General features: G+C 38.8%; 1 protein-coding gene across 2 annotated transcripts in view; it reads right to left on the bottom strand.

Annotated features, from left to right (window-relative positions):
* Positions 1–27,922, bottom strand: part of CNTNAP2 (contactin associated protein 2) — a 1,210,705-nt gene that overhangs the window by 534,684 nt on the left and 648,099 nt on the right. The gene's annotated exons all lie outside the window — the stretch shown is intronic.

Consider the following 27,922-nt stretch of genomic DNA (forward strand, 5'->3'; position numbering starts at 1 on the left):
TCTTGAAGATATTGACACACACAAGTGCTGGGATCCACCCAAGGATACTGAGGGAGCTAGCGGAGGTGCTCACCAAGCATTTATCAGCATTTATCTCCATCATTTATCAGCAGTCCTGGTCAACCAGGGAGGTCCCAGATGACTGGAAGTTAGCACATGTGATGCCCTTCCACAAGAAGGGTCAGAAGGAGGGTCTGGGGAACTACAGGCCTGTCAGCCTGACCTCGGTGCTGGGGAAGGTCAGGGAGCACATCATCTTGAGTGCCATCACGCAGCACGCACAGGACAAGCAGGGGATCAGGCTCAGCCAGCATGGGTTTATGAGAGGGAGGTCCTGCTTGACTAACCTGGTCTCCTTCTATGACAAGGTGACCTGCTTAGTGGGGGAAGGCTGTGGATGTTGTCTGCCTGGACTTTAGTAAGGCCTTTGACACCCTTTCCCACCGCATTCTCCTGGAGAAACTGGCTGCTCATGGCTTGGATGGGTGTACTCTTTGCTGGGTAAAAAACAGGCTGCCTGGCTGGACCCAAAGAGTTGTGGTGAATGGAGTTAAATCCAGTTGGCGGCCAGTCACAAGTGGTGTTCCCCAGGGCTCAGTATTGGGCCCGGTCCTGTTCAACATCTTCATTGATGATCTGGATGAGGGGATTGAGTGCACCCTCAGTAAGTTTGCAGATGACACCAAGTTGGGTGGAAGTGTCGATCTGCTGGGGGGTAGGAAGGCCCTGCAGAGGAACCTGGACAGGCTGGATCGATGGGCCAGGGCCAACTGTATGAGGTTCAACAAGGCTCAGTGCCGGGTCCCGCACTTGGGTCACACCAACCCCATGCAACGCTACAGGCTGGGGGAGGAGTGGCTGGAGAGCTGCCTGGCGGAAAAGGACCTGGGGGTGTTGGTTGACAGCCACGAACATGAGCCAGCAGTGTGCTCAGGTGGCCAAGAGGGCCAATGGCATCCTGGCTTGTATCAGGAATAGTGTGGCCAGCAGGACCAGGGAGGTGGGCACTGGTGAGGCCACACCTCGAGTACTGTGTTCAGTTTTGGGCCCCTCACTACAAGAAGGACACTGAGGTGCTGGAGCATGTCCAAAGAAGGGCAACGAAGCTGGTGAAGGGTCTGGAGAACAAGTCTTATGAGGAGCGGCTGAGGGAGATGGGGTTGTTTAGTCTGGAGAAGAGGGGTCTGAGGGGAGACCTTCTTGCTCTCTACAACTACCTGAAAGGAGGTTGTAATGAGGTGGGGGTTGGTCTCTTCTCCCTAGTAACAAGCGATAGGACAAGAGGGAATGGCCTCAAGTTGCACCAGGGGAAGTTTAGGTTGGATACTGGGAAAAATTTCTTCACCGAAAGGGTAGTCAGGCACTGGAACAGGCTGCCCAGGGAAGTGGTTGAGTCCCCAACCCTGGAGGTATTTAAAAGACAGGTAGATGTGGTGCTTAGGGGCATGGTTTAGTGGTGGACTTGGCAGTGCTAGGTTAACAGTTGGACTTGATCTTAAAGGTCTTTTCTAACCTAAATGATTCTATGATTCCATATTCTTTCGTAAAAGAATTAACTGATGGTACTAATGAGAAACGTGTTTTAAACTGACTATTGCAGGAGATTGAAAATACTTGGGTTATTTTAATATGTATTTTTTGACTGCATACTTTAGTCTGCTCTGTACACACCAAAAAAATTTGTCTCACAATACCCATGTTGTTCTTGTATGACGCATTTTTAAATAACAGTCGAACAGGGACTGGAACCATGTATGCCGGCTAAAGAGACAATCTCATACCTCAGACTGTTTAGCTATTTACTGCTGCATGCTTTACTTCCTGACTAATCTTTATCAGAGAGTTCACCTTCCTCTTTTAGGAAGCGTGAGATGTAAAAAAAGAGAGACATTAACTCAGCTCAGCTTCTCCCTGAACAAATAGCCTACATACTGGGGGGGGGGGGGGGGAAGGCAAGCCATCATTTCCATCACAACCGATTTGTGAATTGGCGTCGCTCCACACTTTTTCGGGGGGGGGGGGGGGGGCAGGTGGAATTTTTTGTCCAACTCAACATGGATTTCTGCGCATCTTGGAAAGTCACAGAACATTTTTCTGCGCATCTTGGAAAGTCACAGAACATTCTTTCCTAAAGCACAGAAACAGGTGATGCTATCTGCTGAATTAATGAGTGAAAATGGTGCGCCGTATGCTAGTCTAAGAAGTGCACAGTTACTTCCAGCTCGTATCTGTGATATGCTCTCCCAGCGTCCAGTGAAGGGAAAACACCTCAAGCTCACTAGCACCACACTGAAAAACTGAACGTTGCAATGACTCAAGGCAAGAAGCACGTGGAGGAAAGGTGGATCAACGGAGCAGGTGGATCTGCTGAGCAGACCGAACAGAAATCAGAGCATGAGGAGAGCTGCAGGCTTCCAGCAAATACTAATTCCATGCCTTCTCTCTGTGTGTGCAGCATTTAGCAAAATATCCTAAGGGGACACATTGCTGTCTGTAAGCTGCTTGCTAGAGGCATGATTGGAGAACACTGGTATTTTGCCTGCATTAAAGATATTTGCCCCTACACATTGGCATCATTCCAGTCAGTTCCTGAAAGATCACACTGCTTCTGCTTTCTGAACTCTTCCCTGTATTGACTACAAAACGATCATGAGTTAAGGCTGTCTTCTTCTTGCCATCCTTATGGAGCTTTACGGTATGACAGTTACAGTCCAACTGTTCTGGCTCAAAGTTCCCACAAAAATTCAAGTGCAATTTTATGTTTGCTTAGAAAACTTTTTACTGCTACATTTTTCCATGGAGTTTACTTATGAATGCTAATGAGGATTGCTCACTAGCACTCGGCAAGTACTCACTATTGTCTTTACAAAATCGTGCTCCCCAGTGGTGTAACTAAGAGCACCTTTTATCTCTGCCACTGCTTTTATCTGCTTTTTATTTACATGTGTTTTAGAGGCAGTAGTGTCAACCCTCCTTTCTTAATGTGATAATGCTCTGTTCCAGGGACTTAAATTGTTATTGGGATACATGGTATATTCTCCCATAGGGGATAAGTTTGTAGAGCTCCATGACCTATTTTTATTGTAATATTTTATTACATGCCTGATGTATATTGAGGAATTATTTCTGCTTGGACTTAAAAAGAGTCAAGTTTAACTGAGATCTTTCTGTAAACCAAGACTTAATGATAAGAGTAGAATATGGCTCTTTCTGTTAAAAGAATTTTCAGCTGGAAAGTTTAGAAAGGACAACATCCCAAACGCACAACGATGAGTTCTCATTGCAGTTTAGTCTGCCTCATCTGATCTGATACATATATTTATTTCCATTCTTTTTTTCTTACTGTAACTTTCTGGTATATAAGTTGAGGAGAAAAAAAAGAAACACATACTGCTGCCACTACAAATTCCCTGCTGAGTTCTGGAAAAGCTGGTTTCGTATGCAAATTAAATATGTTAATGAATGCATTCTCCCTATCTAGGATTTCTATTTAAATGACGTTATTTTAAAAGCAGGACTCTTGAGGTAGATGCTTTGATTGAACAAGAAGAAACAGATGTTTTGCTTATTACAGACGTGGAAGAAGGACTAGATTAACAAAAAAGTACAAGAGTTTAATACATAATGGAGAACTTAGAAAGATGATAACATCTGGTTGAGTTATGCCTTGAAGAAGACTACAGTAGCAAAAATCTCAAATTCTTCTACAGTTAATCTTGTGAGATCAAACCTTCCTGTAAAAGGTACTGATCCATGCAGTGGCTATTAATGAGTGCTAGAATATACAGTCTGCTGATATACATGGACAAAATTCTTCTGAAGTCAACAGCATAACAGCTGCTACATCGGAACAGAACCTCCTTGTAATCTTGATATATGACTGTAACCCAAAACTCAGTTAAAATGTTTAAGAATAAAACAGAAAGAATAGTATCATTAGCACTCCATGAAGCACTGAAGCAATGTAAGGCTATGTGGCTGCATACTGGTCTTTAGTTCCTACTGTTGTAGTAAATACTTTATATTGTAATTTCTTGTAAATTTTTATTAGGAGATGAAACCCTCAATACTCAGGATGGGGGGACTCCAGAGCAGAACAGGGAGCAGACAAGTGAACAAGCCTCAGAGATGCTAGAAACAAGGAGGCTTTCCTGGGTATTCAGCAATGACTGCGTTGATTCCCTGTAATCCAGGAATCCAGAAGTCCAGTCAAAGTTTCGCTGCTGATAGCAAGACCCACCCTGTCTGAGGCTGAAGGCAGAGGGAGAGGTTTGTTTGTAACTGCCTTCGCTTTAGCCAGCCAGCACCACGTTTCATCTGAGGGCGGTGTTGTAGTTGCTATTCCTGCCTCATCCCTCCCTAATTCAGTACAATTTTGCACCAATATTTCTGACTATAAGAAAACAAGCCAACAATTTTGTTTGAAACATTCAGCTGTGTTCAAATATACAGCAATATATGCCATTAATATTCAATCATAAAAAAAAAATCACCAGGATGTAATCATAAGAGCCGTGCTTTTCTGTGTTTAGCTAATCGTAATTTCAAACTGGAAAAGCAAAACCACATCTCTTCCTACGGTAGTATTTTAGATACTTTATGTAATAAGCTACCTAGCTATATAATCTGTTTTAGGATTTATGATTCAGAAAAGTCCTTTTCATTTTTAGTTTTATTCATTTTTCAGCTACCCAGATGATCAGTAAGCTAAGACGGTGGCAAATGCAGTCCTTGAAGGGATTTTAATGATAGAAAACCCTGTTCTCCCACAAAAACAAAACAGTTATGACACATTTTGTCCTCATGTTCAAGCTTGGGGTTCTTTTTTAAGGTGAGTAGTTGGAAACATGCCAAAATTTTGCCCATTGGTGATACTTTATTTATACTGAATTTTCTCTGCAAGTTAATGCCAGAAGAAAAAGATGAACGTTTAGCTTTAAATGCATCTCTAGCTTTGTATATATAGGATGTATTAAAAAAAAAAACAACAAACAAAAAAGGTAGATAATTTTCCTATTTCCATAGTTAATACTGTTGTGCAGTAAACTGAAAACACAGCAAATACATACAACTACAATGCTGCAGATTCTTTATAACATTCAAACCTATTCTTGTAAGAAAGAGGCTTGACTACTGGTGATTTCAATGAAATGGACCATAAACCTGGCAAATAATGGTCAAACTCGTAATGTTTTTTTGTTCTGTCTTTTACTGAAAACTAATAAAACAGATAAAAGGCTGTTTGCGCTTGAATGATAGAAAAAAGAATGTTTTCCAAATTCTAAGCTTAGACACTTGTAGAATCTCATGCAACTGCTGAAACTATTTTAGCTTTTCAAGCACAGGTTTTTTCCTCTCCTCTCACTGCTCTTCTCACATTCTTTATTCTCAGGAAAAAAAATGTAGTGTAATTGTGCCTTAGATATGAAAATATATACACCTGGAAATTGGAATCTCTATGTGTGTTTCAGCTTGCAGAAAGGATGCTGTTGCTAATGAAGAAATACACGTTTTTCCACTGCCCTCTTCCTCTCTTCCGTGTCAAGTTGGAAAATGTTGGCTCTAATAATGCAATCTGGTGCCCTAGAATTGCACAGGATTTTGTACACGCTCAATGGTAATCATCTCAATTAATGGCTCCAGGATTCATCTTTACTAAGAAATAGAGTATGGCCACACATCAATTACTTGGCATAACTGTTCCTAACTACTTCAAAACTCTTTCCAGATCAGCATCTAGCTTTATACGTTTTTTAACTGACATTGTGGCCCATATCCAGATAATATATCACAGTCTTTTAGACTTGAAAACAGTTATCTACATCTTTAAGAGTACATAGAACACAATCAACTTACTTTCTTTACTTAAAACCACTAACATGCTAAAGCAAAATCTGATCTATTACTAGGTTTCAAATAATTTCAATAATCATTACCGAAACTGGTAATTTAACTACTCTTTATCCAGCATACACATTTCACATAAGAAACCTCCAGATTTTTCTTTAGGAAAAGGTTTATATTTCTTTTTTCTTCTTTTTTCTTGTAAATTATAAGAAATAAAACGTCTTAGAAACAGCATTACAATCATAAAGCTTTAAGTTCATTTTATAAGTTTTTACAGTCACCTGCCAGATACCATTCTGCACTAAATTATTATTATTATTTTTATATGCTCAGCATCTTAATATTTTGTGAGCTAACCAGAACTTTCCTTTTCATCTTATGAAATTTAAAGGTACTTGTTTTATGACTATTCTGTCACATTTATCCATATTAGATATATTTCTTTAGCTTTTTTGGGGGATGCCTTTCTGAATTTTAAGCCCTTTTGTATCACTACAATTATTTATAACATTTATTGTATATTTATTATTTAGATGGCTAAATTGTGAAAAGAATACAGAAGGCAACCTACTTTGTTTTTTTTTATCTTTGGACTAAACAAGTTCAGATACCTCCAAAAGCATGACAGAGATAGTGCCTATTCTTTGCACATTCATGCTGGATAAATAATCCATAAAAATAAAATAACTAGATATTCCAGACAGGGGAGGAAAGTGAATCTGTAACGTTTAATTTCATAACGCTGAAGTATTCAGTGAAAAGGAGCATAAACTAATTCTTATTTCCCTAGATTTTCTCATAGGTGCCTGACTTGAACACTTTCACTTTGGCTTAAACAGAATACTTAATTACAAACAAAACAGAACTTGGTGGGGAGGGTTATGTTGGTAAGAAAAAGCAGTACAAAAAGCAGGAAAAAACTCCATGTGACTAAAGGTAAATTGACATTTTCTGACCAACAGCAAAAATCAAATGTAACTTTGTTTTGATATTGAAATTCCTGAGACAAGTTTCCTAGCGATGGCTCTGAATCAACAAGAATATTTAAAAACATGCTTTAGTAGGAGATCACTCAAGGGTATAAAGCTGTGCACATCTTTAAGTACTCTGCCAAATTGGGGCCTAAATATGTCTCAGACATCCAAACAGGTCTTTCGATGCACATTTTCTAGCAGTCATCAATGCATGATTGAGAGCTTGAAGCATATGATGGGGGAAGAGGTGATCAAGCTTTATCACCTTACTTGTGGTACACTAAAATAGCTTTATGTTGTTCATTTGGCAACACTTTTAAATCAGCACCTGTAACACTTTCATTATGCTCTTGTTTAGAAGATTTACAAAGCTCTAGGCACAAGATTTTCTGAAAGGAAATTCACATAGCAGCCCTTTTCATGTCTTAATCCTATTATACAAAAATCCTTTTTATCATTTTATCTTCATTGTACGTATGCCTCACATAATAAATAGTAGAAACATTGCGCTTTTCTTCTAAATGCAGTACAGCACTTTTTACAAGGAGCCTCTGCCTCTGTAGAAAAAGAAAACCCACCACTCCCCACCAGAAAAAAATATTCAATGGACATAATCTAGCAAATACCAATGACCAATCAATTATTCTTTCATCATGATCTATTTTTCATTAAACTCAAACTACATTAAATAATTTATTCTTTAAACTTGGAATACTCCACTGCCGGAAGTAAACGATGCTGTATCTGAAGACTGCTTTTCTTTGAATGACTGTCCATGGTGTGGTTGAGACCCTATTGGTGACGACTTGAGGCTGGATTTAACATTGCTTTAGACCAGTTTAGACCTTGCTTTAGACCAGTGCAGCAGAAGGCAGTTTTGTGCATGAACCAGACACCTATAGAGGTGGAGGTAGAGGTTTACATGTAAACTACATTTAGTTTTTAGTTTGTTGCTGGAGTGCATGTATAATGCAAATCTTGCAATTGTCCCACATAGTGGACCTCGCTTTGTATTAGTATCAGTCTCGATGCCTGAGGACTGTATTTCCTTCAGATGAAACTAAGCCCAAACTAACAAGCTCCAGTCTCAAGTGTGCAAATGACATTGCATGGCCTTTCAGGTCTCAGCATGAACTGTTCCGCTCTGCAGATCCACTCCTAATGTGCTGCACTGCTTCCTGCTGCAGACGTAGCCAGGTTTCAAATGTTGAAAGCATTTGCTGAGGACACTGGGATCTTGATTTGAAAAGAAAACAGCCTGTTCTCTTCTATTGAAAGCCTTAAGTAAAAAATCACCGCCCCGCTAGTAGCACTCTGTGGGGTATGAGACCTACTGCAAGGGAGAAGCTCAAGTGGCATCTCCCTGCCCCAAGAAGAAGAAATTTGCCCCAGCGGTTACATATATTTGCTGGCAGAAATTCGTTTTTCACTTGTGTTAAGTAAGTGTATGTTTTTCAAAATGAGAAAGCCAACAGAAAAAAAAAAAAGAATAAAGTTCTTAGTGAACCAGAGTAAAGTCTTAATATAATGATTGCTTCAACTGATCACTTTATTAACTAATTTTTTTTTTTTTATACATTGTTTTCTTTGTTAAGGGCACAGTAGCAGGTATACATAAAATAAAATATAATAAAATATACTCTGTCTCAAAGGGAACCACAATAAAAATATTTGGACCTTAGGCAGTGGTTTTCTAAGAAAACCATAAAACCATAATTAAAATGCTAGCATTGACGGACTGCTTTGCATTTTACTAAATATTGCCTTTCACAGACTGCTCTTGGACAATGCAAGATATACCTCGAATTCAAGAAAGCATGTACTCTGACTCTGTTCATGAACTCTGTCCTAGGTTTTAAAAGCGTATTTCATGCATTCATTTAGGAGGAAGTATCTAACAGAAGCAGCCTTTCAGCATAAAAGAGGTTCTAAGAAATAATGAAATTTGAAAATGTCTCCAGCCCCTCTGTTTCCCTGCCAGTTCAATATGGCAGCATTTCCTCTCATCTGCACCTTTCACTAGAGGTTGTCAAAGAGGAATGTGCAGTTTAAATGACTAAACCTTATGCCTTTGAAAAGGTATCAAACTACCTATTCTTCAAATATACATTGCCTTGTTTTGCTGCTCCTTACCACAGTGTTAGATGAGCCCTGAATTTCAGTAAAGTTTCCCCAGACTCCTAGAAAATGAGGAATGACTCCAGCCCACACCTGATGAGAGAGGAAAGGCAGTTCTTTCAAACACAGCCGCACAGCGGTGGATCATTCTTCACAGCAGCGAGAGCACAGCTGAGCACTGCTATAGTGCTGGGTGCTAGAAATGCTGCCTTTGAAATCCAGACTGAATCCACCAGCAGTAACAGAGAGCCAGGAATAGAACCGCCCTGTCAATACAACTGGTAGGACACTGGGAAAGCTGGCATGGGAGAAACACAGTGATATGTACCTCACCTGTGCATCATACCTGTATCTGCTAGTTAGTAACAGTGGGATTAAGGGATCTGAAATTGTGATACTATCAATACAACTTTAAAATCATGCGCCCCAAAAATAAAAAAAATATATTTATTAAAGATCCCCACAAATATGTCTTTGTCCTTAAGCTACAGGGAGTTCAGCTGGGGTTAATGCCACTGGAGAGGTAACGGCAACAATGATCTAAGCAGAACATCTCCGCTGAAGTCCTGAACCTACGGGCATCCATACCAGCTGAGAATTTAGGCCAGCATATGGAAACCCCCTAAATTTTCAGGGAGCCAGCGCAGATAAGCTGCAGTATCTTTCACACCTACCACTCTGTGATAATCAAAATCATTGTAATGGAGAGGCAGTAGCTTTCCCCAGTTACAACGGCAACTAGATTTCATTATAAAAGAATTCACTCACAACTCAATTTATATATACTGTACCTACTCATAATTACCGAATCTGTTCTGACAGTGAGGGAATCAACCTGCATTAAATTAATACCTCCTGACCTTGAAGTAAATTTGTTTAACCGAACCGCCCCCTCTTTTGCTTTGTAACTTTGACCTTTGTTCAGTATTTGTCTCCCCCTATATATGAGTAGAAAAACTGTATTTTTATAACCCCTTCTAAATTTTATTCACAGTACAATCCCCTTAAAACCTTGCTTAATGGAAAAATGCGTGATGGGAGTAAAACATTTTAAAACAACAAAGGCATAGCTAGGAAAATTATAAATACTGCATTCTCTATCTTGTACATAAAATTGCCTTGTTCTTTCCTATCAAGTGCCTATTTTGTCCCTTTGTGGTCATCGCAACTCTGACAAAGTATTACCCTTCAATCATTAATGTCTAATGCTCACCTCAACATAATCATTGTCAAAACCCAAAGCAACATACTAACATCACCTCCTATGCTACCAAAAAGTATACGTAACAGCTATTTTGAAGAAGTCTTCCTATACATATGCATAAAGCATAGATACCTATGGCATTGAAGAGAATTTTCTGCTTTGGATTTAAATATACAAAGATGTATTTTTCAGAAATACAAATACTTTGAAAAATTATGAGAGAGAATATTTATCAATACTACTTGTCATATTTTACAGGTTTAAGTGTGTGATGGGACCGATCTTTGTAAAACAGAGACTGAGATTCACTAGTGAGAAAGAAACGCATCTACTACTTTTATGACATAAGAAAGTATCTCTTTATAAGATCAAGCCTTACTGGTTTGTAGTTTGCACATATATAATATATAATATAATATAATTAATAAAATATATTTTAAAAAATTATTATTTCTTCATAAAATAAAAATATAGGACTTGATAAATGGCATCTAATAAAACAAAAATACGCCTAAACGATTACATCTGTTAAGGTAGGGTCTGATCAGTAATTAGGGCTCCATTGCACAACATACATACTCAGAAAGACAGCCAATAGCTTTACATATGCTGTTACCCTTACAGGTAATGGAAGCTGCGTGCATATACATATATAAGGGAAGAATGTGGCTCAGGTTCGCAAGGTCTCCAGAGGTAACTTAGTCTTGGAGGTAATAACTGAACCTTCACTTTATGAGAAACTGGAATCACCATCACTGAAGGCAATAATTATGCCACAGCCACAGTTAGAACAAATTTCTGCCTTGCAATGCAGCTCCAGTAACTTCAGTAGATCTCTGTGTGAGTAGAAGGACCAGCAGTTATTAGAGCAGCTATTGTTAATTTTATATTTTTACAGAAGACACTCAAGCCGAAGATCCAGACTCAAGTGTGAAAGGTGTTCATAGATAGTAAGTTTGTTTTCTGTTCTCTTTCCTTCGGGTATTTTGTTAGGGGGAATAATGATAGATTCTAATGGCTCAACAGTTTATTACAGTGAAGTGGAGTACTAATACACATTTCAAAAGCTTTTTTAAGCTCTTTACCGACTACACAGTTGTAATAGCCACTCGATTATTGCTTTTTACTTCACAAATGTCTTTATATTTTATTTAATTTTTTCTTTGTTGTAGTAAGCAAGAAAAGAAATAAATTACACCAGAAAAAAAATAAAGGAAAATGACAGAAATTTTGTTAAATCTGGCAAAGATTAGGAAATTTACAGTTTAATCTAAATGTTTGTCAGTAATCATCATCCGATACTTAAGAATAAAGTGCCACTTCAGGAATTATCAATTGAGATGCCTTTTCCAGATTTTTTTTTCCTGTCCATTCGCCTTTTAATAATTTCTTTGTTGTTCAGATCACAAGTGAGACCACAACAGAAAACAGAGACGTTAAAACCTGGTAGATCTTTTTTTTTTTTTTTTTTTTTTCCTTTCTGCAGCTTTTATTAAAAATGCAAATATATTAATGCAAATATAGATTTTTAGCATGAGAAAATTTCATCTCACTCCTCACTGTAAAATTTCTTTTTGACAGGAACTTGAACTGTACTGCTATAATAATTTTTCATTGCGGATTTTCTGTTGCATTTTATGCATTAGGTGGTCTGTCATATGCATAATTAGTAATTATAGGACCCACAGTCAATAAATCATGAAAACATATTATCTTTGCATCATACTTTACTTGGGTTAACAACATTCTGATGCATAGTAGAGGCTGTCAGTAGCATTTTATGAAGATAAATCATTGAACTACACAACTCATAAGCTGAATTGTAATAAATCATTCAGTTCACTATTGTGTCATGGTTTAACCCAGGCAGCAACTAAGCAGCACACAGCAACTCGCTCACTCCCCCCCCATGAGATGCGGAAGAGAATCGAAAGGGTAAAAGTGAGAAAACTCCTGAGTTGAGATAAAGGCAGTTTAATAGGTAAAGCAAAACCCACGCGTGCAAGCAAGGCAAAACAAGGAATTCATTCACTACTTCCCATGGGCAGGCAGGTGTCCAGCCATCTTCAGGAAAGCAGGGCTCCATCACGCCTAACCGTTACTTGGGAAGACAAACGCCATCACTCTGAACGTCCCCTCCCAACTTCTTGTGCCCCCCAGCCTCCTCGCTGGTGGGGTGGGGTGAGAAGCAGAGAAGGTCTTGACTCTGTGTAAGCACTGCTCAGCAATAACGAAAACATCCCGATATTGTCAACACTGTTTCCAGCACAAATCCAAAACATAGCCCCATACTAGCTTCTATGAAGAAAATTAACTGTACCCCAGCCAAAACCACCACATATTGTTAAAGGCCTTGTGACATTGTCAGTTAAACACAGCTAAGCGTAACTTTTTCATTTTAACACGAATACATGTTGTTGCTGACAACTGTACCCATGCTGGTGGCCTGGAGACCAGAGAGGGACTGCTGGGATCAAGTCATCTTAGAAAGTCTATTTTCATTCAGAGCATCGATAATTTCATTTAGCTATTTGAGATCTGCTGAGAAACCCGTCCTCTCCCTGAAAACAACAACGAAAAGAAAAAAAAAACTATTTCTTTTTAAGTCTGAGCCCTTATATAGAGCATACACACCTTACAGCTATTTGCTCTGCTGTCATTCTTGAAATGCCAGCATGGCAGGAAATGCCTCTGTTTGTGAAATGATGTAACTTTTGAAAAATAGCATATTATATTTGGCGTTCTAGTGATAAATGAGGAAAAAAACCCCAAAACTCAAATTATGATCTAAAATGAGGATCCTTTTTAATATAACTACCACATAAAAGTTGCTACAAAAATTAGTAAACAAAAAGCTAAGTAATTTGAATAGGAAATTAATTCTACTGAGGACTTACTGCATTTTTTAAAAGTCTCTAAAATATTCCTTTACAATAGACAATGTTACATACATTTATCTTCTGAACTGCTGAAAGCCCGAACATGATTTTGTTGCATAAAATTGATGCTTACAGAGGACATTACACACTCAAAACCCTACCTATTTATTTTTACGTAAATTTATTTGCCCGTTCCACTTGTCATCACTGACACAAAGCAACTTCAACAATAAAATGTTATAAACAACAGCAATTGTCCTAAAAATCCACAGTAAATAAATAAATACTAAGTAAACAAACATATTTACCATAGTAAATATTACCATAGTAAATATGTTGTTTCATGCATAACTTGCCTTCATATCACAGAGGCCATCTGGAAATGGATATTTAAACAAAAAATTGCCGAAAATTTGGTGGTGTAACTAATGTTGTTTTACTTTTAGTTTGATGAAAAACATAATAAAGCCACATCTGAGATTCAAAAGTATGTTAAATGGAAATCAAATTTCATTGTGGTTTGTTCCTTTTCCCTTACTGGCAGGAGTACTGGTAGAAGTCAAAAACTTCAAGTGACACTTTTATCATAATAATTTTTCTATATGTTGCTTTTTAAGTCGTTCAGTGCAGAATAATTTAGCCAGCTGTTTATAAAAACTTTCCATGCCACTTTGCTTAGGATTGGGTTAAACAACACAGAAAATAAGGGCAGCTTGATAAACCTTCTTGTTCTGTATTTGCCACTTCTTTTTAAACCTCTATGACCTGTCAAACTGGTAATTAAATGTTGATTTATTACAGAAGGCTGGTAATTATTGTTACTCATTTGCTAAGGACTGATGATTTTCTTAGCACCATAGAAAATCAGGAAGCACACAAAGTCCTTAGTGCTTGCTTTCATTCTTTTAAGACATGGCAACAGGAAAGCCATTTCAGCTTCACATACTAATGTTAAGCTCACAATTTGGATCAAGCTCAGTCACTCTTCATGTAGTTTAGGTCTTTGTAATGTTACATTTGTTCTTACTGTTACTATGCCGTAGGAATCTCCAGTTCATTCAAATAAAAAGCACTTCTAAGCCAGAAGGAGGAACTTTCTCCGGGTTTCCATAGAAATGCCATGCTTTGGGGGAAGTTGCTCCTGCTGAATTAATGAGGTTGGTTATGATAAAGCTGTTCAGGTCTAACATCGAGAAAGTGCAATGAAGCTTGCATTTTGATGGAAAATCTGGAAGTTGACTCAAAAGACATAAAAAGTAAAAAGAATTTAATCTGGATAACAGTTTGAATTCTGACGCTCTTTTTTTTTCTGACTGCAGCCATATGGAATGAGCATATTCACTGTTAGCCCTGCTGATAGGAAATTAAAACATCCTGAGCCATTAAACTTCTAAGTCAAAAGAATCTGCATTTCCTTAATGTGAATATAGGAGATAATCTCCTGACAGGCAAATTGCAGGTCTGAATTCAACTTCAAACCTTTCCTCCCTTGTGAGTTTTCAAATATAAAATGAAAGAGTAAAACTGAGTTTCTGAGTTAAAAACCGAGAGCCCATGTTAACAGCATGAGTGATGGTTTGCTTATTAATGATGCTTATTAATAATGTGACAGTTCTTGGCCCCTGTTATACCAATTTTTAATAGGCTGAGTACCACATAGCAATGTTGGGAGAATTCTGGATTTTATTTCTCATATCTGGAATGGTTTTGCACTTGTATATCTGGCATCTAAGTGGGAAAATTCCAGCATAGAATGGGTATTTGGAATTACATTAAAAAATTTACAAAAATTAAATTTATCAATCAACATGATTGACAAGGCCAATTCATTACAGCATGTTACAGTCTGTTTCCGAACATTTATAACGGTTGTGAACACAATGCAAATGCTGGATAGCTATGCAGGATATATATGCCTCTACAAGGAAAGGTAAGGGAATATAAAGTATATAAAATATACAAATGGTCTATAGGCCTAGGGTTTGCAAGAAAGCATGTTAATGTCTTCCAAAATGATCATGTAAATAAGTTCAGGAATTATAAGGCAAAAATAGAGGGAAGTCAGTCATCTGGAAATCTTTGGTCTGGATGGTCCTGAAATGACAGGACTACAGATATTAATACTGGGTCAAAATAAGCACACCTTAAATAGTAAAACTTTTTTTCCACTTTAAATACAGCACTATTACCCATGAGTATATAAAAGTAAGCAGGAATAAGAAGAGGTGGCAGTGAGGAAATAATCTGCAGAGAGTATTTCTAACACAAGGCCCACTGACGTCCGTAAAAGGTTTCCACTGACTGGGGCCTAGGCAGACGCCCAATAGGCAAAGCATATACAGTTCAAATAATGTACTCTGAATCTGTTTTTCAGTGGAGGTTAAGACTTGTAAGTCTACAGCCTGTTCCAATGTTAACTGTCATCAGAAACATGTTGAAACCAAATCTCTGTGAGATATGTCCTTATCTGTAAATGAAGTATGATATACACCTACAGTGGTACTCCTTAAGAACTTCCCAGATGGCTTATGCCCAGGAGCTAGCTTCATGCCATTGGTATTTGTTTTATTCAATGGCTTTTCCTATCACGATTCTGGAGAAATTGTGCAAAGGGATTTAGCAGTCAATGGGGCAAACTTCATCAAGGGTTGAAGTGTGAGGTATTCGAAGGACGCAACATTACGGGACTAAGCACATAGCACATTAAAATGAGTAATCACAGTTAACAGGTTCAAATGATTATTTAGAAGCATACATATGATCCACAGAAAATTTCTGACAGTAAAGGCCCAGATCAATAGCATTGCAGAGATCAGGGTAGCCGTATATTCCATACGATTGGCCATTTCTCAAATTACTTTCTCAAATTACACGTCAATTATGAAAAGGGCATGAGACGCCACTTCCGTTGTATTTTATCTGTTGTCTTCTCTGCTGATCAGACAGTGGGCCCAGAGGCTGTACTGGTTGCTCCTTGCCTAAACTCCTCTCCACAGGTAGCCAGGGGTGCCACTTGGCTGACAGGGTCAGCTATTGGCAGCAGCAGTAAAGACAAGCTGTTAAGACCAGTGTGGCCTGGAGATGAGAGGAACAGGCCATGGAAATGCGGGGAGTGGAGGAGCAGGAGGAAACTGGTAGGCATACATAACATGCATCAGCGCTCTGCAGAGTTGGGGACATATCTGTCCCCTCTCTTCCTCTCAAACATCAACATAATAGGCTCTGTAGGTGTAGCTCACATGGTAACTTGTTTAAATGTGAACATCTACATTTTCAGAGGGAGGAAAAAATACCAAGCCTTTATCACAGACCATTTTAAAATGAGAATTTGCTGCTTGTAAGAAACATGAGTTCAGAATTTAAACCAGGACCTAAGGACAGAAGCAGTAATTTGTTTATGATAAATGTTTTAATAAACAAGTACTAGTTATAACTACAGCTCTCCCCCGCCACTTTGCTACAAAATAATAATACTTAACAAGCGTAACAATCAAAATTTGTCAACTCCCCCAGCTTCTTTTTGCTCATACAACAGGGTTTAAAAATCGTCCTCATTAAAGCACGCTGGTTTTTATTAGGAACTGAACTGTGCAATGCAAGGATACATCTGTAAGCGGCTGTGTGTCTGTGTATCGCGGTTATAGCCCATGGTACAACACTCCTAGTCCATACCAGGTATCTTACGGAGGATCCAGAGAATCCTCAATTTAGCAAACTTAAGTGTTGCAATTACCCACAGCACCTTCTTTCTTCATATGGTTGTGCCTTCCTCTCTCTAACCTGTTTTTGTAGGGCATGTTTGTAGAAAGGTGTATGTTCAGTTTAAGGAAGAACTGATTAAATGATCTTGCTGTGTGGAAGAAAAAAGAAAAAAATCTTCTTTGATCCTGTGTTCATTTATTAGCCAAGTCAAAGAGAATACTGCCTGCCAAAAAAATCTGACTTATATTAATTTAGCCGCAAAGCATTTATAGAAACCAAGCAAAGTCACGTTGCTTCAACAGACATTATCCAGCTCTGCATACACTAGCTTCTGTGCTCTCAATTTTCCTCTGTCTTCATCTATTTCATGTCTCTCTTGTTCACATCTGCTGTCAAGTTATGACAGAAATTATCATATTTAAATTACTGCCAGTTTGCTTTTTCTCCTCTGCTGTGATCAAGGAAATGGGATTCCTCAAGAATTTATATTGCCGCATTCTTTACATTTCCGTCTCCTCCTTCCTTTACCAAAAATTGGTTCACAGCACAACGCATAAATACAAATCAGCTCGAGCGAGAGTTATGGTGTTTTAATCTGGCTAGAATAATTCGGGAATTTTTAAATTTTAAATGCAGATAACAATCGGTGTTCCTTATTCCAAATAATTAACAGTTGACAAGCATGACCTGGCTGCTGGAGAGACTTTGCAATCGCCTAACCCTCTATTGAAGTTGTGGAGGAGCCACAACTATCATGAAGGCCCCTCTCCTCATTTTGCTAGACCTGGACATGTGTTAGCCTTACAGCATGTTACAAAACCATCTGACCTGCCATTTCAGTAGCAACTCTTGGTAAATTCTGAAGAATTAATTCATTCAATTAATCAGACAAAGCAAATAAAAGACAATGCAGAGAAGAAGCATATGTTTGTACAAGAGCTATCATTAAACTGAGTGGAAAGGCAAAGCTCTCATACCAAATCATAGTTATCTGCTTTTTCCCTCACCTCGCATTCACCCCTCCTACACTTCTGTCTAGGCACCAGTTAAGACCAGTATCTTATCTTTCTTCAAGTAAAAAACTTGACTCATTTGAGAAATTTAGTTGGGCTTTAGTATTTATGTAAAACCACATTCCTACTTCAAAAAACAATCAAATCCCACACTCTCCTCCAATCAGATCAAGATGAAGAAGTAAGATTTCCAGCACTGTCACTGAGATATAAAAAAAAACAAAAACAAAAACAAAAACATAAAACTTTGTCACTGGTTCCTGTAAAACACAATGTGATGTATCACATACAACTCAGGCACTCTCGCAGGCAACCAATAAACTTACTTCCAAAACTAAGCCAATATCTTTGAAAATTCTGGTGCACAAACACAGATGTTTGAACATCAGGTGTTACATAAATGAAATTGCTCTTAATAAAACAAAAGTGGAATTGTTTATTTCGGCTGTACACAAAACTCAGTGAAATAAAGTGATCCTTGTGAAAAATACTGTTAAGTTTCAAAGACACCATTTCAAGCAGGAATCTAACAAAGAAGAATAATGAGGGCTGCTTCTTTAAAATTCCTTTCCAAAGGTTGTATGCAGAATTTTTTTCCTTGTACATCCAATGCATCATATACAAAGCCTATTCTTCACACTAATGAATTTGCCTTTGCTTTCCAATATTAATGTAGGGCCCACCTACCCCAGACAAAATCAGTCCTTTTTTTTTTTTCTCCACTTCTTGTTGCACTTACATATAGCAAATGATAACCGGTGTCTCAACAAGTTTGCAATACAAATGGACAAGAAAAAAAAAAAAAGAGGAAGAAAGAAACATTATCCCTGTGTTACAAAGGACTGTGGCACGAGATAAAATAATTTGCTCACAGTTGCACAGAAGGGTATGAACCGAAACAAAGTCAAGTTAATACCTTTATTACAAGACCATTTACTTTCCCAATTCCTTTCTTTTTCCTTCCTTAGTACTCAAAAGCCTTATAGAAGAAATCTGGTATTTTAAATATTCAAATTAAATTTTTAAAAACAGAGCAGATTTATTATTAGCAAGGTACTTCAAGCTTGTGATCTATCTTTCTAAATCATGATAAATAAAAAGTCAACAACTTAATGGATTCTTCTGTCATTTTGCAATTAAATACATATTTTCAGTATATATGGAACAAAGATTATTAGTTAGCAAACAGAAGAAAGGCAAGAGCTTTATGTGGCTGTCTTTTTTCATACTTTTTCATACTTTTTTCATACTATATTTCATGCTCCATGATCATGAAATATATCATATGTACAGCAGTCAAAGAGTGCCTGACATTTCATAACAATGGAAAGTTTTAAATAATGATTTAGATGACTGAACCATCTGTTGGTAACCTGGGTGGAAGTTTGTTTCTCCAGGTGATTGCTAAAAAATACAGATGGAAAGAGCCCCAAACACAGTAAAGGAGTTAAGGACATTTTGCACTGACCAGAGCTTCTCTAGTAATACCAGTGATACAACAGAACCCTAGTCTTCCAGCCTCCCAGGCAGGTGCTACAGCACAGCCCCACACTGTACCTTGTATCGTGAGCCTCCACAAACTATTAGTTGCGATCTAATAGTAACTGTGGTTCTTTTTGCAATTCTGTTTCAGGCACTCACCAATTTTCAGGCTTTTACTGTGTCTTTGAGACTCAGGCCCAGACTGTCCACAACCTATATGTAGCGATTGTGCCTGCTTCTGCATCCTGAATACGTTATGCTATTTATTTTAATGTCTGGCTACCTCTTCTAATTAATGCAATATAAAAGTAGTGTGACCTTCAAATTATAAAGACTGAGGATATACACCAATTTTGTAAGACTTTCAACCAGGAACTCAAAAAAAAAAAGAGTTGTTTCTTTCGCAGCTTTCTTGAAGCAGTGGCCATGCAAAGGGCCTGATACAGTTATGCAGGTATGGTCTTAGTGAATGTATAGAAAGCATAACAAAAAAAGTTGCTGCATCAGCAAAACAGCAAAAGGGAGATTCAAATTGAAATGCAAAAGTAGAGCAAGTTCTTTCTTGCCTTCCTTCTTTTTCTCTCTCTCCTGTATTTACTGATCTGGATACCTTTCAGTTTGGGCATTAGGTTTTGTGTGAGAAAATATTCTGTATTGCTGTCAGCAGTTCTATTTCCCTTCATGAGCTGCTCACACAATTGCTGGTACTTTTTCTTGGTTTTCGACTTTCTTATTCCCCAAAATCAAATAATTTTGGAAGTTAGATGTTTCAGTATATCACAGAATCACAGAAGGGTTGAGGTTGGAAGGGACCTCTGGAGGTCATCTGGTCTGGCCCCCTGCTCAAGCAGGGGACTCTCGGCAGTATGTTCGTGTCTCTCTTGTACTGGGGAGCCTGGAACTGGACACAGCACTCCAGCTGTGGCCTCACCAGTGCTGAGTAGAGGGGAATATCAATAGCAAAAAATAATTTAAAAGAAAAAGAAACCAAGCAGCAGCCAAATTGGGGCAGGGGGTGGGTGACGCTAGTGATGCTAATGGCTTTTATGTTTCCGCCTGGTTTGGATATCCCATTACCTGCTGATCTCAAGGGGATTGAGAATATGATGGCTAATCACCACTAGAGTTAAATAAAAAGCAGAAATTAATGTGAAATGATTTTATGCTGCAATGTCACTACTCCTTCCAGACTGTTATTTAATGATTGAGCAATGTATTAGTGTTAAAACATTTAAACAGTAGTATTTTAATAGCATTAAAATATTAAATAACATTAAAAACATTTAATAACATTAAAAATAGTATTAAAACATTAGTATGATTATCAGAAAAAGAAGTATTTCCAGAACAGAAAGGTGAAATGACAGACAAAACACTGAAAAAGAAAAAAAAAAAAAGGCTTTTCACCAGGAAGACTGTGTTTGCAAAGTATATCACTGTTAGTGAAGGAGTAATGTATTCCTACACTGAGTGTGAAATATCTGAAACCTGTATTATTTGTGCCCTTTTAAAAGCAGGTAAATGAACAGATGTTAGCCCTACAGATTGCCAAAGCTTTCCCATTTGCCAGGGTTATGGCAACTAGAACCAGTATGAAACTGCAGGCTGAAGTATTTAACTAGGGAAGATCAAAGGAAAATAACTGAAATTACAAAGGAGCTCAAACATCTTTTTTCTTTCAAGCATCTTTGAATGAAATTGCTGTTTATATGTCTTCTGAATTAGCAAGTATAAATAAAAGTGCCATTAGGAAAAAAAAAGAGCTGACTGTAGACAGGTCATATCGACTATCAGTAACCTCCAGCCTGCATGCTGTGGACTGGAAACCCGCATTAAAGCACTTAGAAAAAAAACCTTAGTCAGAACAGGAACTGAAGCACTGGCCCCTCGTATCTGAGAAGAGCGCCATAATTTTAGGTTATAGGGAGCAGTGTAATTCTTTGTCATGTAATGAAAATATCATACTTTCTTTACAGACTCTATAGCCCCAACTTTCAAGTTATTTTCCTTAATAACAGGCGCCATAAAGACTGGTTCTTCACTCTAGCACATTTCAAACCTGGACTTGACTTTGAGTCTACTGTATGCTGACTAAGTATATTTTCATAGAATTTCATAGATTTTCATAGAAATGTAGATTTTGACTAGGACTTTGGCTGTTCTGCGTGAACTGGAGTCATCTCACTTTAATTTTAACCAGTATTATTTACCCAAGATTGCCCAGGAAGCTATAAATTGAAAGTCCGGTATCTGAAGAGCATTTTTCTTCTCTGCCAAGTATGCAACTCTAAGTTTTATATCCCTATACGTTAAAACACTATATTACACATATACTGTTTTCAAGACCTTTGAAGTCTGAGGCTTTCAAAGTACTTCACAAACATTAAGGAATTTATTCTCATAACAGTTCAGTGACAGTCTTATTTTGCTCCTCTTAAACTACATATTTATATACAACTGAGCTTGCAGTTGGATGCCAGGCATTCTGTCTGAAGGGCTTTTAACTTCTCCAACTGAGGCTCTCTTTATGGGCTGTTAGATGAACGAGAACAGCTTAGCAGGAATTCTCCAGCCAAGGTATTTATCCATCTTCTCCATCAGTTTAGAACACAGTTGGGAAGCTGATGGGCAGGGGGAGAAAGTAGCTTGCTAAAATAATACCAGAAATCGGAGAGATTTAAACCTATTAGCCCCAGTTACTGAGGGCTACCCTAACTATTGACACAGCTCATTTCTATTTCTGTGTTCAGTGGGCCGAATCATAAATTTTCCTGTGCAAAAAAAGTATTATGTTAATATTGTGCCTGTAATGGCTATATTACAATGACCATATTTTTAAAAGATGAGAAAAAATGAGTATTATGAAGAATGAATGCAAGAACCCATGAATCTCTTGGTCTTTTGCCCTTCTATTGTAACAATATCAAGTGAATCCAGATACCTCAAAGCTAGTTACATACTTTCCTTGTAACTATTTTAAATGACTTTGTGTCTAAAAATATTCTTAGAATTCTCACCGTTCGTATGTAAAACTTCACAATTCCAGCTCAGATTTTCTTAAGGCAATAGTATGTGTGTGTTAAGGGGCGTGGTGGTGTTCATACCACTTCACTGCCAATAAAATCTACATTTCTAATATTGTCCCTGATTAACTAACACAGGTCCACTGCAAGATAATGGAGTTGTTCATATGTATATTTATCTGCAATGGATCAGATATAACTAATCTAATTTTTGTTGAAATGTTTTTAAGAACATGAATTTGCTTGGGAAATGACCAGCAATGACAAGTAACACGGAAACATCGAAACTAAACATCAGATAAGAGAGACAATGTGAAAATCTGTTGCCAAAGATAGCAAAAACTTCTTTTGACTTGTATGAACCTTGATGAAAGAGTTACTGAAATGCATGTTTAATCCCATCATGACATTAAAAATTTACAGTTCCTATTCAGAGCACGAATGAATTTTAAATGTTTTTGACCCATGAGGTTCTATATGGCTTAAGCAACTATTATCCTCAAAATAGCTTCTTTCTCTGTGTTATATATTGCAGCAGTATAAATCTAAAAAGTTAAAGTAGGAGGGCATACCCAGAACTGTAAAGGAAGAAAAAGAGAGATTTATTCTTCAACATACTTTCTACCCCCAATCAGCAATATTTGTATATATTGGCCTCACAAGCTGGCCGCAGAAGGCTACCATATGTCAGGTTTTTCCAAAATAAATGTTGACTAAGCAGTATTTGAGCCTTCTGTGTATTTACCAAGGATTTCTGGCAGCCCAGCTGAAATGTGAGTTCTAAAGCTACTGGAATATTTGTAAGTATGTTATGTGGACAATGATATCAGAAACAATAGATTTTGCAGCAGCTGAAATTAGTCGTGTAACATTTTAAACATCAGAGGAAGAGCTTATACCCATGAAAAATTTGCCTAATTTTTTAAATTAAACATATCACTAAAGAACTAGACAGTAAAATACAAGTTCGACATTGATGTACCCTTCCTATAATCCATTTCTGTTTCTTGACTGCAATTTACTATATATTACTGTAAATAAATTGTTTTTCAAAGCATTCACTGAAATACTGAAAACAAAAATACCTTTTAGTAAAGCCAATAAATGCAGAATTCTCCTCTTCAATACAACATATCTATGAAAAAGTTTATGAAAGACAGAAGATTCTTGATGATGTTGACTAAATCTATCTATTAAATTAAACACAGGGAGATAAATATCAATTTATTCATTTGCTACATGAACAAGTAAATCAATGAAATCATTTATCCAAAGCTCACCAATGTTTGAAAATTCCTTTCTCCTCCTGTTCAAACCCTTTTCAGGAGTCATACATAAACATGAAAGCTTTGTAAATGTGAGGTGGAAGACAGAGTTATGGATTGCCTTGATCATTTGTGCAAAAATTATGCTTAGTGTTCAGAACAATGTTTTTGAACTACACGATGAAAGAAATTTAAAAAAAACCAAACACCTTGAGTCAAATATTAGAATGTGCATGAATTTATCTTTTATCTTTTAATCGCATTTATCTTAATCTCTTTTTCAAATTGCATATTCAAATCCAGCTAGATGATACACCTTTAGATGAGATTATGTATTGATATGGACTTCTTAGGGAATAGAGGTCTCTGAAAAGAGCAAGGAGAGTGCACATTTTAAAACCTCAATTACTCATCTTAAAGTAAGAAAAAGTGTTCCCAGCTAAAAGCTGGGTTTCCCAAGCTCTGTGACCCCAAGGCACTAAGCAAAGAAGTCACTGCTGAATAACTTACAGACATTTCAGAGTTCCATACTATCCTTGATTGGCAAGTCCTGTGTTTTATTAGTGTGCACAGACACATATACACACAGACTAGGAATACGTATTGTGTTATCTATGACAGACCTTAGACCACAGCAATTTCACAGCTTTCATTTAGTCTGCTCAACTTTTACATCTAAAAGCAGAGCTAAATGGAACTCAGCCTCCTCTGCTAACTGAAAATTTTCAGTAGTTGTAGCATCATTAGGACTTAGAGTGTCTAAATTTTAATTTCATTGGGGATTATTCATTAAACACAGATTTTACTATCCACAAACATGACTAGCTATTTCTTTACAGATTAGTCTTAATTTGCATAATGCCACATACTCACTGAAAATTTAGTCAAACTTGTGAGGCACTGTTACTCCACTGTCCTGGTTTCAGCTGGGATAGAGTTAATTTTCTTCTTAGTAGCTGGTATAGTGCTGTGTTTTGGATTTAGTATGAGAATAATGTTGATAACACACTGATGTTTTAGTTGTTGCTAAGTAGTGGTTACACCAGTCAAGGACTTTTCAGCTTCCCATGCTCTGCATGGCGTACAAGAAGCTGGGAGGGGGCACAGCCAGGGGGCCTGACCCACATTGGCCACAGGGCTATTCCACACCATATGACGTCATGCTCAGTATATAACTGGGGCGAGTTGGCCGGGGGGGAAGGGATTGCTGCTCGGGAACAGGCTGGGCATCAGTCAGGGGGTGGTGAGCAATTGTGTCGTATATCACTTGCTTGGTACATTATTATTGTATTATATTATTATTATTATTATTATTATTATTATTACTACCACTACTACTATCATTCTATTTTATTTTACTTCAATTATTAAACTGTTCTTATCTCAACCCAGGAGTTGTCTGACTTTCACCCTTCCAATTCTCTCCCCCACCCCATTGGGGGGGAGTGAGTGAGCGGCTGTGTGGTTCATAGTTGCTGGCTGGGGTTAAACCACGACAGTCCTTTTTGGCGCCCAACGTGGGGCTCGAGGGTTTGAGATAATAACAGATTAATCAGAGTGTATTAAGGAATTTGTATCTGTTAACAGTTGCTGGTCATAATATTGATTCATCTGCTCTCGGTATTAGTCTACCTGATCTGCACCATGCTCTTGCTTTTGCAGTACATGTTAAAGATTGGTGTTGGGTGTTGCAGTTTTCTGTGCTCTGCCGTGATTAGTGATGTTTTGCCTGGGAGATTTGTTATTAAAACACTGACCTTGAGCGCTATCTGGTATTTGGGTTCTGTACTGAAGCCATTACTGTACTTCGGGTACCACCTCATGGAGACAATTAGCAATTATACTTCTTCCTCTGAGAGGCTTTTTATGGAGGAAATACAGAATAGCACCTTCACTGCCGCCTTCTATAATGTTTCCTCCTTCATTACAACAACTTTTTTGTATCTTGAACATCCTTGGGTAGTTAAGATACATCTATTGGTATTTCTTGGGTATATTGTTTCGGTTTTGTCTAGAGTTAATATGCATTTTAAGAATATCATCCAGAGATCTGCCCCAAGGCTGGATAATTATGAGTGGCAGGGTGTGTGGGAGAGTATGGGCAAATGCCTAGGACGGTGGGCCCCTCCAGTGTTTTGGAGTTTCACCCCTGAACAAGTGCAGAATCCTGAAAAATTAGTAGAACATTTGGAAAAAGTATGCTGTCATCCTGACAATTCTAGGGAGACACAAATCACTGCAATGTGCTGGGGCCTGGCCCATGCCTACCGAGCCGTATTAAACACTATTCAGAACCCTCAAGGGGAAGAGAAGGTCTCTGGATCTGACAACAAAACGACTGGCGTTGCAGCTATGCCAGCCCCGGCAACAGATACTACTGATACGCCAGCCCCTGTAACAGGTGCTGTGGCTACACCAGAGAACCAACCCGTGCCAGTATCAGTTGCCCCTATACAGAAGAAAAAATACACAAGAAAATCAACTCGTTTAGTAAGGGCTGATGATGAACCAGGGCCATCACAAGAACAGGAGGAGGAAGAGGCAGAACCCACAAATGAGATGGTAACAACCCGATCTCTGTCCCTGAGTGAGCTGCGAGATATGCGAAAAGATTTTAGTCGTCATCCAGGTGAGCACATCATCACTTGGCTGCTCCGATGCTGGGATAATGGGGCTAGTAGCCTGGAATTAGAGAGTAAGGAAGCCAAGCAGCTGGGATCCATTTCTAGGGAAGGGGCATTGACAAAGCGATTGGAAAAGGGGCAAAAGTCCTCAGCCTCTGGAGGCGACTTCTGGCAGCTGTGAAGGAAAGGTATCCTTTCAAGGAAGATTTTTTATGTCAGCCAGGCAAGTGGACCACCATGGAGAGAGGTATCCAGTACCTGAGGGAATTAGCCGTGCTGGAGGTGATGCATAATGACTTGAACAATGAGCAGTTATCCAAAGATCCAGATGAAGTCCAGTGCACACGACCCATGTGGCGGAAGTTCGTGCGGAGTGCACCGTCATCATATGCAAACTCTTTGGCAACAATGACGTGGAAAGATGAAGAGGGACCAACGGTGGATGAATTGGCTGGCCAACTTCGACAATACGAAGAAAGTCTCTCTGCCTCCCTACGGGCCTGCGTCGCGGCTGTGGAGAAACTGCCTGATGTGCTAGCTGAGAAATTATCCCGGGAGTTCCAGCGATTCAAAGAGGACATGTCCTACTCCTCACCTGTACGGACCAGTATCTCAGCCATCAGGAGTAAGCATCCCTCTCTTCAAGAGAGAAGATATAGTGAATACACACCACGGGCCACCCTGTGGTTTTATCTGCGTGACCATGGAGAGGACATGAGGAAGTGGGATGGAAAATCTACCTCGACCCTAGAGGCACGAGTACGTGAGTTGCAAGGAAAAACAATTACAAAAGGTGGTTCTTCCAGGAAAATTGCTGCTCCAGTTTCCAGTGAGCAGTTCCCTAGACAGGATAAAAGGGCTGATTTTGCTTCCGATCTCAATAAAGGGGTTTTTGATTCGCATTTACAAGAAGTGAGTAACGAATGCTATGACCGGGACTAGAGGGGCCCTGCCTCCAGCCAGGTGGAGGAAAGGGACAACCGGGTGTACTGGACTGTGTGGATTCGATGGCCTGGCACATCAGACCCACAGGAGTATAAGGCTTTAGTAGACACCGGTGCACAGTGTACCCTAATGCCATCAAGCTATGAAGGGGCAGAACCCATCTGTATTTCTGGAGTGACAGGGGGATCCCAACAGCTGACTGTATTGGAGGCTGAAGTAAGCTTAACCGGGAAGGAGTGGCAGAAGCATCCCATTGTGACTGGCCCAGAGGCTCCATGCATCCTTGGCATAGATTACCTCAGGAGAGGGTATTTCAAGGACCCAAAAGGGTACCGGTGGGCTTTTGGTATAGCTGCCTTGGAGACGGAAGAAATTAAACAGCTGTCTACCCTGCCTGGTCTCTCGAAGGACCCCTCTGTTGTGGGGTTGCTGAGGGTCAAAGAACAACAGGTGCCAATCGCTACCACAACAGTGCACCGGCGGCAATATCGCACCAATAGAGACTCCCTGATTCCCATCCATAAGCTGATTCGTCAACTGGAGAGCCAAGGAGTGATCAGCAAGACTCGCTCACCCTTTAACAGTCCCATATGGCCAGTGCGAAAGTCTAATGGAGAGTGGAGACTAACAGTAGACTATCGGGGCCTGAATGAAGTCACGCCGCCACTGAGCGCTGCTGTGCCAGACATGCTAGAACTTCAATATGAACTGGAGTCAAAGGCAGCCAAATGGTATGCCACAATTGACATCGCTAATGCATTTTTCTCAATTCCTTTGGCGGCAGAGTGCAGGCCACAATTTGCTTTCACTTGGAGGGGGGTCCAGTACACCTGGAATCGACTGCCC

This window comes from Nipponia nippon, unplaced genomic scaffold, assembly GCF_047370975.1.
Source record: "Nipponia nippon isolate SJK-2023a ecotype South Korea unplaced genomic scaffold, ASM4737097v1 scaffold_1, whole genome shotgun sequence".
In the NCBI taxonomy this organism is placed as follows: Eukaryota; Metazoa; Chordata; class Aves; order Pelecaniformes; family Threskiornithidae; genus Nipponia; species Nipponia nippon.